Raw genomic sequence first — 14,556 nt, 5'->3', positions numbered from 1 at the left:
TCTCTCTCTCTCTCTCTCTCTCTCTCTCTCTATTATATCACTAACCATATTTTAACACAGGTAAAATGTCAACAACAATGTTAAGTAGAATGTGAATATAGCTTAATTCACCTAAATATGTGAACCACCAAGTGTGCAATTTGTTGCCCCAAAAAAAATGTACCAAAAGATTCTTGGCATCATCCCCTCCACATGGACATTATCTGCATATTGAACAATCCGTTAGGAGGCAAAGGTCCCTAGTAGAGAAAAAAGTCTGACAACTATTTGCATTCTGACGACTAAATCAAGAGCTAGACCAAAGATAAATGAGTGCAAAAGAATGTAGATGAATTTTGGCCAGGGTTAGAATTCATAGCATAATTATGAATGGATTACACATACATTGTAAAATGGGCTCAAGTCGAAGCCCAATGGTAGGGCATGAGATAATTTGTAGGTATAACACAATTTCTTTTCATTATTTATGAATTATTATTTATATCTTGCCACCCAATTTATCATCAATTCTTAGGAGTGTCAACAAGCTGAGCCTAGCCGGCTCGCGAGCGGAAACTCCCAGTTGGGCTTTTTCATGTCATGCTTTTGCTCGGCTAAAAAATTAAGGCTCGACCCGAGCTTTCGGCTCGGGCCTTGCTGAGCCAACCTTGCTCGGATTTTTTTTTCTCCTTTGCTGCTTGGGAGCATTAGTTAAAAAATAAAGTAGGCATTTCATTTGAAGTCTTGGGAATACTTAGTCTGGGTAAAAACATAATAATATAAGATTAAGAACTAGTGAAAATTGCTGAAAACACACAAGTACAGGGTAAACAGATCGTGACTCAACTTCACATGTTTCTAACTGAAGCCTGCTCAGGCCAGTGATATTTGGATACTAAATTAATACTGACTTACCAAATCAACATGCTTTGTGGAATCCACCAAGGAAATCTCCTCCAGATCCACTCTTTACAAGCAATTGTAATCCAATCAAATCAAAGCTAATAGATTTTCATGTCCTAAAAAAATTTTCAAGATACGTAGCAGTCCAACAACATCATGACCCTGAAAGGATGGCTAAGAGGGTAATCAATACAAGCAATCAGAAGGGAAATCATTAATTACAATGGTAAAGTTTTAAGTCATAAAATATAGCTTGTCAGAATCACGGGACCTATACAGACTGGGATTTGGCTCTTTGAAGGCTAGATATGTTAAATCAAATACTTCGAAGCAAGCAGTAGTAGTTGCCTTGCAGCAAATGGTTGGTACCGTATCAGATTCCAGAAGGTTGGTGGACATGGAATATAGCTGGAGTAGCATACCCATGAGTCCATGACAGTAATTCAAAGTATCTACTGAGAGGGTAATTCTTTAATTTTCAAAAGCCAAACAAGAACAGAAGAAGTCTCGAATGGGGATAGTGCAAATCATGACCAAAGTAAATTTTCATAAACAACGAAAGATTATTCTCGAACATGATCCAAATGTCTGAGACTCAGAGAATTCCAATTTTTATCTTTTCATTTTCTTCAAGGGGTTAGAAATATTACGAACAGCAGAGAATAATGTGGCGAGGGGGGGTACCATACACTCATTCTACATACAGTAGGACACAGCTTCGATAACGATGTATTCAAAAATTTTCTGCTGTAGAAAAAGAGGAACGTGGATATTCATATTTTTAGCTACACTAACATCTATGGTTACTGATACTGATTTCCATTAAAGAATTATAAAAGGGACACAGAAAGAACAAACCAGAATAAAATTATTAATAAATTCTCCATAAAGAACATTTTAATACAATTCTTCAACCAATTAATCTTGCAAACAACACGATGAGAGAGAGAATGTTTAGAAACAATCTCCTACTCTTTTAATTGCTAATCCTTTAAAAAAAAAAAAAAAAAAGGTGCTGGCCCTGTGACTCGTCGAGCCATACGGGCTCAGCCCGAGCCTTGACTCGGTGTCTTTGAGCATCGAGCCAGGCTGACTCGAGCTTTTTTAGGGTGATACTTCCAAAATTTTATTAATATGCCCTCACTTGTAACGGATGTATACTATGGTTACACGTGAAAATGATTCAGTAAATTAGGAAATACCACTTCCCTTACAGTGAAAGTGAGTGCTAAAATACAATTTTTGTAAGAATTATTGGTAGGAAAACACGATGACCATCATACGGTGCTAGGTTAATTTTTTTCTTTTTTAGTTTCATGATCTCCAAGGTCCTATACTCCTGGTGTTGTAGTATGACATTGGTCTGCAACTGTAACTAGACCAGTTTGATTTTGACAAGGATGCAAGGTTCATACCTTTTTAAACATAACTAGTGTGCAGCCCATGCAGTGCATGGGATGGTTGGTAATGTTAATGTTTTGAATGTATTGGATTTCTATACATAATATTTTCAATTAAATGTTTTTCATTGTTAAATTGGAATGGACTTTTTGTTGTTTGACATCCAATAAAACGTCCAAGAGTAGTAATCATTTTAAAATTTGAAATCAAAGAGATGATGGATATTCGTAAATATATTGACGTATGTTATTGTATTAATATAAATTTACAAGAAAGATAGAGTTTAACTTCTGCTTTCAAGAAATACATATTGTTTTTATGTTAGCCCACCGGATGACCCGTAAGATAAAACAACCTAGCAAACTGGTTTTCTAGACACCTAATCACCATATTGTGGTTGACACCATGTTGATAAAAAAGCATGCTCAATGAAATTTTAGTATATTACACTTCAATCACGAAAGCAATAAGATATTCATCCATTATGTATTGCGGTACATACTAAATAAAAGCTTATAAATGAAAAGAACATAATCCATCTAACATGCTCGAATTCAACAATAATGAACCACGATAGTCCAAAAAAAATTCAAAACGATTCAGAAAAAGCATTACAAAAAAATTGGCACCTATAACTTAAGAAGGCATACAGAAACCTGTCAAAAGAAGAAGTGGAGGGTCAGATATCAACAGCAGCAGCAAAATCCTTAGCCCTTTGGGAAGCTAGTGTAAAGTATGAAAAAACTACAATTTGGATTGAAAGAAGCGGCATGAGTTTCTACTATGATTTTGCAATGGCTATAGTAATTGATATACTTCAGTTTGATTTAGAATCATTTTGAAGGGAAAGATAATAAGTCATAATTCACTGAACAAACAATGAAAAGAAGGTAGCTAACAAGTTAATAACTATTTTCATTAGTCAATGTATTGTAAGAGTTTCACCTGTGGTTTCAAGAAATTGATCTTTTTGGAAGATTCCTACAAATGCAAGAACAATAAATAATTCAACACATAATCAGTAAATCTCAAATAAACTTAACAGATGCCAATGATACGAATACAAGGATGTTGATCTTGTGTTCTTCCTAAAATATCCCATTAACATTCAGCCACACAAGATTTAACATCCAGTGTTTGGATACTTTAGTGGTCTTTAAATCTGTACTTCTTTACATTAATAATTTTAGATTTCAAATCACCCACACATCATAAATATTTGGAAAATTAATCACTGGCTCCTGACTTCCTACCACCCTGCAAATGAGCCCAATTTGGCACAGTAAGGCTTCGTTTCGATGCTTAATGCCCATCAGGTTGTCTTTGCCAAACATTTAGTTTCCAGTTTCCACGCATTTAAAAATCATTAATATAGATGTTCATGAGAGAATGTTGCACTTAGATTGTAGTATGACTCAAAAAATGAGGTGCCAAAACCATCCAGTTATTCTTCATGAGAACCAATCAACATGATCACTAAATCCTAGAAACATCAGAGAACTTAACACATTCAGAAAAGGAAAATTTCAAAAATGCTACGAACATCCTAAAAGCAAACTTTAAGCCCGGAATCCAAGGCTCTTCATCATATAGAAAAGTAAAACCATGTTCAATATGCATTGTATTTTTACATGTAAAGACAACTTTCATAAAGGCAATAAAAACATCAAGCAAAAACATTCATCATCTTAAAAATGCATCATAATGGGGAAATCCAATTTTCAAGCGAAATAAATGCTGATAATTTCAAAGAGCTCTTCAAATTTTAATATTTTCTAAGAAAAACGTCGATTGTATAAATAAACTACTGAAAAAAATCTATCAACTCACCGGTCATTGAATACAAACCACAAATGAACTTATAATAATAATAATAGAACGAAACGTAAAAGGCTACAACGATATGTAAAAAGTTTGGAAATAACTTTGATTTTCGAAAAGTCTTTACATAAGCCTAATATTAATCATCAAAATGAACACATAAAAAGTCACTAAATGTCTAAAATTCTCAATCCAACAAGATCAAACCAAAAAAACATAGAGATTTGAACAAACCCATACACATCACTAACAGCACAAATTACACCAGACTTTCGTTTTACCTCGAAATCACTTTAGGATTGGTCGTCAAACTGCTAAGGAAAAAATCTGAAGCCCACCACACCACCTCTTTCCCCAAGCACTAACGAACAACTGCAAGAGTTGAAGAAAGTGATAATTAAAAATAAATTTGAGAGAAAAGTGGGGTGAAAATGGAAGTGGATGGTTCAGACTTCAGAAAGTGATGTGGGGGTTTATGATTATGCTTTTTTTTTTTTTTTGATAGAATCATTTTATTAAAATGTTTATCAATAAATCATAAAAATTGATATACACACACACGCGCACACACACACACGAATTGCAGAAAATATATTCCCAACTATCATGGTATCAGAGCGAACGGTTCCTTGTCCTTTGATATCTGTGACCTCTTAAACCAAAGTTCTTCCGCCCTACTTCCATGGCCGACACTGGTTCCAATTCTGGTGATTCTCTACCAGCCACGAATTTAACAGAATTAACCATGAAGATGACTGAGGCTTTGAATAAAGTCTTTGCCCTGACACCTATCACAGACGTGGGTGCTGCACCTATTGGTATTAAATTGGATGGATCTAATTATGCCCTATGGTCTTAAGTGGTTGAGATGTATATTGCAGCTAAGGATAAACTGGGATATATCAACGGTGACCTCATTCAGCCATCTCAGACGGATCCAACTTTCAGGTGATGGCGAACTGATAATGCAATAGTCAAAGGATGGCTAATTAACTCCATGGAAAACTATCTTATCAGTACCTTTATTCGGTACCCAACTGCCAAGTAAGTGTGGGATGTCATTGCCACAGCATTTTTTGACGGAAGTGATGCCTCTCAAGTCCGTGAACTCCACAGGCAGGTGAGCAGGCTTAAGCAAGCTGGTGGTTCACTGAAAAATTTTTATAATGAATTGCAAGGCCTTAGACGAGAAATTGATTTTTGCCGTCCAAATCCCATGGAGTGCCCAACTGACATGAAGCACTATAACTCCATTCATCAAGAAGATAGGGTGTGTGTTTTATTAGACGGACTAGATGATCTCCTGGACCACATTCGGAGTGGAGTATTACAGTTGAAACCTTTTCCTACAGCAAAGCAAGCATATGCTCATGTCCGTAGAGAAGGTAAGCCAGGAGAATCTGAGTCGAGTGATGCTGATTTATCAGATAGTTCGTTGATGGCGCTGAGATATCTTGAGATGGCGAATAGGCACAAAGATGGAAAACAAATGCAATCTTTCCTTAATTGGGATAGTTTTGACACGTCTTTTATCATTTGGCCATAACTTTGGCTATGGTTATCAGAATCGCTATTATGACCCCAATCCAAAAAGCTATCTTCGGTGTGCACGTCGTGGCCACCCACCTATATGGTGGGTGGGTATCAATTTCGAGCCTAAAATCCGTTGTTTTCCTTTTTGAAATTCAATTTTTAGTTATTTTTTACTATTTATGGTAATAATTCGTTTCTCTTTTTCTAGATGTTAGCGAATCCGGATTGAGCCAAATTTTTGGCAACTTACTTCTTTTATTCCATATATTTATTTTAGTGTGATCATTAGGATTTTGCTATTTCTGGTAATTTTTTGATAATTTCGTATTTTTGCAGCTTTTTAACTTGGCTTGTGGGTTAATTTTCATCATTCTTGATTATTAATAATATTGAGTGAAGTTTTCACATAATTCCCTCTATTTTTTGGCGTTTCTTTCTTCTTCTTTCTTGCGAATCATATGTTGCCACAGTCTATAGGATAATCGCTATCCTACCTAGCGTCATAAGGGGTCCGACAAGCTGTGATAATGGAATCTGGAAGCATGGAGGACATACCTGGAGAAGTTTTATGTCCAAAAGCTTCAAGAATGGCTTGAGATCAGCCTTCAGTGCTGGGTCTTTATCTTTGAACAGCAATAGGTCAAATGCTAATTCTCATCATAAGCAAAAGACCAATACCGAGGGGACAAAATGCTTTCATTTTAGGAACGCTAATCACACCCATAACACGTGCTTTAAATTAAATAGATATCCAGATTGGTGGCATGATCTTCAAGCCAAGAAGAAGCATGATGGAGCTAATACGGGTAAGGCTATAGTTGTTGTAGCAGAACCACATTTGACTGAACCCACCTCCATCTCAGGTATGGCTCTACGCGGGTTTAACAACAGTAATCCCAATTCATGGATTCTTGATTCCTTAACAACTGATCATATGACATTTGATGCACAAGATTTTTGTCAACATACTTCTCTTCAGCGGGCTAGTATTGCCAAAGCCAATGGGGATCTCTTCGGTAAAAGGGGCTGGCACTGTAAAGTTATCTCCAGCTTTATCACTATCTAATACCTTACTTGTACCTTCACTTTTTCATAAGCTAATTTCTGTCCGTCAAATTATTAGAGAACTCAACTTTATAGTATTTATTCAACCGAAATATTATCTTATTTAGGATATTCTCTCGAATGAGATCATTGGGCGTGGTACTAAGAGGAGGGACTCTATTAAATGGACGATTTCAGCACGGGCCGAGTACGTCATATTGGTCAACCGGTTAATACCAAGGCAAAACAGATTTGGCTGTGGCACCATCGACTAGGTCATTCATCTTTTGGTTATTTACAACAGTTGTTTCCTGATTTATTTTAGAATTGTCTATTTCCGATTTTAAGTTTGAAACATGCATTTAGCTATTATTCATCGAGCACCCTATCCATTACGTATGCATAAAAGTGAAGTTCGATTCACGTTAGTTCAATCTAATGTGTGGGAGCCTTCCCCAAATCTTAATTTGTCGGGTTTCCACTGGTTTGTGATTTTTGTTGATGACTGTACTCGAATGACGTGGCTATATTTATTGAAACATGAAAATGAGATCTTTACTGTTATTCAATCTTTTCATGATATGATCCGAACTCGGTACTCAGCAAAACTTCAGATCCTTAGGTCCAATAATGGTGGCGACTATGTAAACCATCGTTTTGTGAGTATTTTCGTCATCGCAAACTGATACACTAAACATCTTGTAGTCAGACACCTGAGTAGAATGGTATAGCAGAGTGAAAAATTTGCCATATTCTTGAAACAGCTCGAGCACTTCTACTTAAGGTGCACGTTCCAAGTTCCTACTGGTCAGATCCAGTGAATATTGTTGTGCACCTAGTCAATTAAATGCCATCCAGAGTACTTGAGTTCAAGACTCTGTTGCAAACTCTGTTGACCTATGTCACCTTACCCATGGCATTGATGCTTCCACCTCGAATCTTTGGGTGTGTTATCTTTATACATCTCTATAAAAACCAATGCACAAAGTTTGATCTGTGTGTTCTTCAGTACCCCTTCTTGGGATATGCCGTCCATCAGAAAGGTTATCGTTGTTACGATCTGACTACTCAACGCACCTATGTTACTATGGATGTTACTTTCCTCGAGACCTCTACGTTTTTCTCCCCCGTATCCAGTTCTTCTCTTTAGGGAGAGACACGGGATGAAGAGCTAAACTGGATGAGGTTTGACTGGTTCAACAGCACTACAAAGCAAGGCTAGTAGCAAAAGGCTATACGCGGACATATGGGGTAGATTATCAAGAGACGTTCTCACCAGTGGGATGGCTAAAGGTCTTTGTGAACTCCTGTGGCTAAGAAGAGTATTGATAGAAATTGGCTTCAATCCAAACTGTGAAATGGATCTCTACTGTGACAATAAGGCTGCTATTGATATCTCTCATAACCCTATCCAATATGATCGAACGAAACATATAGAGGTGGATCGACCATTTTATCAAAAAGAACCTTGAAGCCAAGATAATTCGATTCCCATTTGTTAAGTCTGAAGATCAATTGGCAGACATTCTTACCAAAGTCGTCTATGGCATGAACTTTCACAATTCACTTGACACGTTCAACATTAGAGATCTATATACACCAACTTGAGGAGAGTGTTAGCAAGAGTTGTAAAATTTGAGTAAATTGTGGCGGTAATCTTCTAATTAAGGTTGTAATTTTTCTAATTATAGTTGTCTAACGTAATTAGCTGGAAGTAGCTAAAAATGGATGTCATCCGGTTGCTATACGTATCTCTCAATTTCAGTATTATTTTATATACGATGTGTTTTGTAGAAAATATCTTCCCCAAACAATCACTTTGTACCCTTATACACGATGTGTTTTGCCAGTTCGCCTGGAAAAACCCATCGAATAGCAGTCTGAATTTCTCAAGAAGAAATCGTTGGCTTCTTCTTATACCTTGCGAACCTAGAAACCTCTTGAGCCAATTTCTCAAAAAATATCATCGATAAAGCTGATGAACTTGCATCAGCAGCTTAAATATGTAGATCTTGTAAGTTTCCACACTTCTCTTCGTGCGTTTCTTTTTCTTATCTCCAGGGATGACGGCGCTATTCTTCGGAAGCTTTTTCCCTGACTGTGGCTTCTTCTTCACTGGAGCCTTCTTGACGGCTGGTTTTTTCTCCACCAACTTCTTTTCCGCCTTTGGTGCCATTGATGAAGAAAAAATGTAAAGTGTACTTAAGGGGAATTTAATGAATTTGTTGAGAGTTGGATACAAATGTTTTTAAGGGAGTGAGAACCATGGACAAGGAAAGTAGAGAAGGAATTCACGTGAATGTTCTGAAAACCAGTTGACAGCACACTTACAAATGGATTGGCTAACATGGCTCACTAAACTTGGCTCGAGTTAGATGGCCCGACTTAGATGGCCAATTGGCTTGTGAACAGTAACCTAAAATGCAAATCTATCTATTTTTTAAATTGGTCTTTTCTCCTAGTTAATTACCCTTTTTTACTTAGCCTACAATTTACAAAATAGTGTTGCTCTTTAAATATCACACTATTATTTATATGTACTCTAATTATATTTTACTTGCTCCCGAAGAACATAATTAAATACTATATAACATAAATTATATTTTTACTTTTGAAGAGTAAATTCTTATACAATATATTATTGCTCTTAAAAAGCATAACAGTACAATTTCAATATTCTTCTGATTCAATAGTGCAAAAGAATATTATCAAATTGCTCTTGAAAAAAGAATATTAAAATATAACTTGCTTTCGAGGTAGCACACGTATCAAACAATATTATTACCTTCTCAAGAAGAGCATGCCATTACAATTTTAATAATTCAAAAGAATATTGACCTATTGCTCTAGAAGATGCATTCTTTTATATTAAATCAATATACTAAAAGAATAATCAATTGTTGGCCTCGAACAAAACATGATTCTAATAATTAAATATTCTAAAAGAATATTAATTAATCATTTGAATCAATTTATACAAATTAATATTCTAAAAGAATACTTTTTTCTGAAGAAGAAGAAGACAGTATAACTCAAATCAATTATGATCATTCTTGAAGAATATCAAATGAAGATTTGATTTGATATTTTATGAAATCTCCACAAGATTCAATTTTAAGTGATGCAAAGGAGACAAATTTTATGTTAGTATATTATTCTTCATTAATTATAAAAGAATCTTTTAAATTTTCCAAAGTCAGAATGTTAATTTGTATAATTGAATTATATCTTATATTGAATAAAAAATTCAATTTGATTTTAATGTTTGGATGGCCAGTTGGACAATCATTGGATCAATAAAAAGTACAATTTGATTTTAAGTGCTAGTTGTGATGACAATAAATGGTTGAACACTATTGTTTTAAATTCCTCCACTTAATTTATTAACCATTAATACAATTTTTTTTTTTTTTGGGTTTTTTTAAGAAATACCACTAGTTTGGCTTGCGAGAATACACATAAAGGAAGGGGGGCAAGACTTGACCTCCAATAAGTGAAAAAAGTTACAAATGTCTCAAATGAAATGCAAATGACAATAAATGAAATGTAAACCAAAACTAATGAAAATTACTCAAGGGTGCTCCCGAGGGTAAATCTTCTGTTGTTATTACATAGACATTGATCGGGTCATGCGTCGGGTTTGAAACATTTTTGGGTCATAATAGTCTACATAATCAAGCTCGCATATTGAAGAGGGGTCCCTCCTGGGAGAAAGGGCCCGCCTAGATGAAAATTGTTGTATGAGCAATGGTGTATAGAATGTCGGGCAAAAAGCAGGTACATCTGATCTCATGGTGCTATTCGCAAATGCTGCAATATTTGACGCATGTGAGAGTGATTCGCTGACTGAAGGTAAGTCTGCATTAATATTCTCCACACAATCTCCGAGACCCATGCCATCTATGTCACTCTGAATTTGAGCATCCACCTTATTCTGTCTAGGTGTGATGGTAGGACTAGGTGATGATTTGTCATTGAAGAACTTGCCAACCAAATCGTCAATGGTATCCCTCATGGAAGCTCCCATCTTGATGCCATGGGTCTTCTTGAAGTGTTTGATCAACATTTGCTTTGCCTGAGGCTTAGCCTTCAAGTCGCTCAATGTACCATCGGTAACTGACATCTGCAGTGAATAAGAGACCTCTGAAGGTGTTCTTGAAAATTGAGAACTAGTCTGTGTAGGCTCAAAGGGCATCACTCCACCTGGACTATCATTAGTAATATTAGGGAGATGTGATACCTCAATAGAAGTCTCTGGAGTAGGCTCATCAAGTGGCTGATCAATGGGTGTTATCTCTATAGTATCCTCGACCAACAAGGAAGCAACTGTCTCAGTTTGAATAAGAGCTTGTGGAGTACTCTCATGGACGACGAGAGGGACCTCTGGTGTAGACTCTGCCATTGGAAGAACAACTGGTGTTACCCAATAGTACCTGTGGTGGGAGTCGGGGTAGGATTTACCGATGTAGAAACTAACTCTGTCACAGCTGTAGCAGGGGTAGTGTGAAGAATAAGAGGTACTGCTAAAACTGGTACTCGCCGCTTCCTCGGCTCAATGAAAGTAACATTGCCTCTGCCCTTGAGAACAAAGTATTTCCCATTTTTATTTAGAGAATGCTATTACGTATCCTATCAACATCATAGTTCTGCCTATTATAATTGGCTTGTGGTCAGTGATTTCTTCATCTAATTATTTGATATTGCAACATTTGTACAATTAATCCACCACATTCTACTTAGTTTAAACACTTATACAATATTTCAAGTCATGATAGGCGATATTTTGTAACGTGATTTGCTGATTGTCAATTTGACTAGACAATTGTCTCAATTTAGGTGGAGTAGTTAAGATGTTGAAAATAATGTAGAAATGCACCATTATCTAAATCCTCGTAAAAGATAATTAGAACAAGAAGTCAAAAAAGATAATTCATTTAGAAGCATTTAATGACTAAAGAGATCAACAATATCTCGCACAGCAGGTTTGAATGTTCAAACTCGAATTAGTATCTTGAAGGACAATTTGTTAATATTATATTTAATAAATTTGTGGCACGCCTGAAATATGATGATATTTGATTATAATATAAAAAATCTCCAAACAAAAATGGAGTAATTAACAAAGATAGTCTCAATAAGGAGGTATATACTCTTAATCAGGAGTATATAGAAATAAAAAATTATAAACCTTCATAAGAGATTTAGGTACATAATATGTTAAAACTTGAGATATCTCTATAAGTTATATTGTGATGCAAAAGAAATAGAATCGGAAAATAAAAAAGTCATTGATAATACTTTTGCATATGATATATTACATCGTATTATGAACTGCGAGGAATCTAAACAAATTCGTCAAAGCATATCGATCAAAAAATAATAATTAGCCAAATAAAAGATGCAATCTTAGTAAAATTGAATTTATTAGAGAAATCTAATGTTTCTGGATTTACAGTCCAAACACTTAGAGGTGTAGACTTATGCGAAATAAAAATAAATAAAATAAAGTCCTAATATGAAATGTACAACTCTTTACCTAATGAATTCGCGAAGACTTAAATAAATAGTTAAATTATCATGCAGTGTATTTAATCACAAGTCTCTATTTTTCTATATAATAATACATGTTATCATAGCCAACTTATCTTATATAGTTTTAATATTATCATTTAAGGATTTTATGTCTAAAGCATTTAATTCAAGTGACATTATCATGATGGGGCTAAATACACGTTATACTCTTTTTTCTTTGACCAATATTTTGTCCCGTTGGATTTTCTGACACGGTTTTTAACACTACCACTTTTGTATCGTACTTAAAGGATTAACGTATTATTTTTCCTTCATTATGATTTTTCCCATGAGATTTTTCCTAATAATGTTTTAACGGGCATATTCTTTGAGTAATTGATGTCCATAACACATGGCATTTATCCTTAAAATAATATTACTATATGTACGAGACTCACAAAGAGATCAATAAGAGCTATTTTTTGAATCATCATATCACTACAGTCATCAAAGGTTGGTAAATATCTTGTAAGAAAATGATGTTATTTGAAAATTATACGAGACAACATGAGATATACTTCACCAAAAATTGGAATATTGAACATATTGACTTACCAGATATGGATCGCTTGATACAAGAATTTTTACTTCTTGAAATTAGGGTCGATAGTTGTACTCTTTTTCCTTCTATCAAATTTCGTCCTATTGAGTTTTCTTGACAAGGTTTAATGAAGCGGCATTTGTTGGTATTTTTCTCCTATCAAATTTTTGCCAAATAATATAAAATATTTATTGTGTAAATACTTATTCAAGGAGAAGTGCTATAAATAAAGTCGTATTTGTGAATAACAACTATACCCCTACAGTCAGAGATTTTATTAATATTATATCTCTTGTAACCCTAATTCTTCCATATTTAGGATTTTAGTGTTCAATGAAACACAAAAAGTCTATTGAATTCTCTAATTTCTTCTCTTTTTTCTCTAATTTATGAAAAAAGCCAATTTTTTAATACCATTGATTAGAAAAAATAATTTATTATAAATAAAATTTTAAAAATAAATAAATATTAAAAAAATATCTTATTTTCAAAATTATAATTCTTTTGAGAGCAATTAAAAGGAGATTTGGATACTCTTTCTTACTAAAATTTGGAATTGAGTTTTTGTTCGTAAGAATAGAAATTTAATTAGTCAGTTCTGCTTTTAAAACTCTATTCACTAATTAATTGTATATTTATTTGTAAAATATTTGGTGCATATTTTGTACACAATACTCAAATTATAATGAAAATAATTTTTATTTTTAGATTGAGCTGATATTTAATTTGTTAATATTTATTTACATGACTTTGTAGATTGTAATTTCTTTTTCATTTTTTCAGATTGAACTAATATTTGATTTGTTAATATTTATTTGCTTGATTTTATTTTTTTTAGATTGATAAAATTAGTTATTTTAAATGACAAAGTCATGAATTTCCGTAGAATTTTATTTCAATCTTATAAAATCCATTTAAATTTATAAAATAAAATAAAATTATGGTAAAATCTTATAAAATATGTGGAATTCAATTGAAATCCATGAAATGTATGAGAACCGATAAATTTTAGGGCCTAGTTTGGATTTTTTTCCCCTTTTTTTTTTTTTGTTTTTTGTTTCAATGCTTCTTAGATATTCAGAGAAAGGATTTTAATGATTTAAAAACTACCCAATACCAGTGTAGTAATATTGGACGTATTTCTCAACCTCGAAATCAGTATTTTTGTCGTTATTTAATTTTTCTTTCAATTTTACCCTCTACAGAATAATTATTTTAACCAACATATTTTGTTCAGAACAAATTTGTTAATAAAAATATAATAACTAAAAAATTATTTATCAACAAAACTAATGATTTATAAATAAATAAAAATTTACATAAAAAATAAATTTTCTCTTTAGTCTTTAATTAGTGTAAAAATTGCTTATAGAGTAAAATTACTACTAATAAGACAAAATTTACAACTTATAATTGTAATATTTATTTATTATTAAAAATTTACTTAGACTTCAAAATTTAATTATAAGTAAGTATTTCACTTTTATTGTTTTAACTTGTATGTAAAAATTACTTATAAGCAAAACATCACTTAGGAGTAAAAATTTTAATATAAAAAATATAAATAAAAAATTCACTAAGGGCCTATATGTAACTTTAAAAAAATAATAATAATAAGATTCAAAACTTGTGATAATAAATTCCTATATTGTTTTAAAAGTCGTTAGTAAATACCATTCAAAATCGGACCCCTCATAAACGTCCCGTATCTGGCACCACAAAACTCCCAAGCGGACCTTGAGAAATTCATGGACAAAATCACT

The 14,556-nt window shown here is 33.6% G+C and overlaps 1 pseudogene; it reads right to left on the bottom strand.

Annotated features, from left to right (window-relative positions):
* Positions 1-8,495: 8,495 nt before the first annotated feature.
* LOC111373606 lies at positions 8,496-8,857 on the bottom strand (annotated as a pseudogene).
* Positions 8,858-14,556: the final 5,699 nt, after the last annotated feature.

This window comes from Olea europaea, unplaced genomic scaffold (genome assembly GCF_002742605.1).
Source record: "Olea europaea var. sylvestris unplaced genomic scaffold, O_europaea_v1 scaffold1147, whole genome shotgun sequence".
Taxonomy (NCBI): Eukaryota; Viridiplantae; Streptophyta; class Magnoliopsida; order Lamiales; family Oleaceae; genus Olea; species Olea europaea.
The sequence above is the reverse complement of the archived record's forward strand: the minus strand, read 5'-3'. Positions and strand labels throughout refer to the sequence as shown.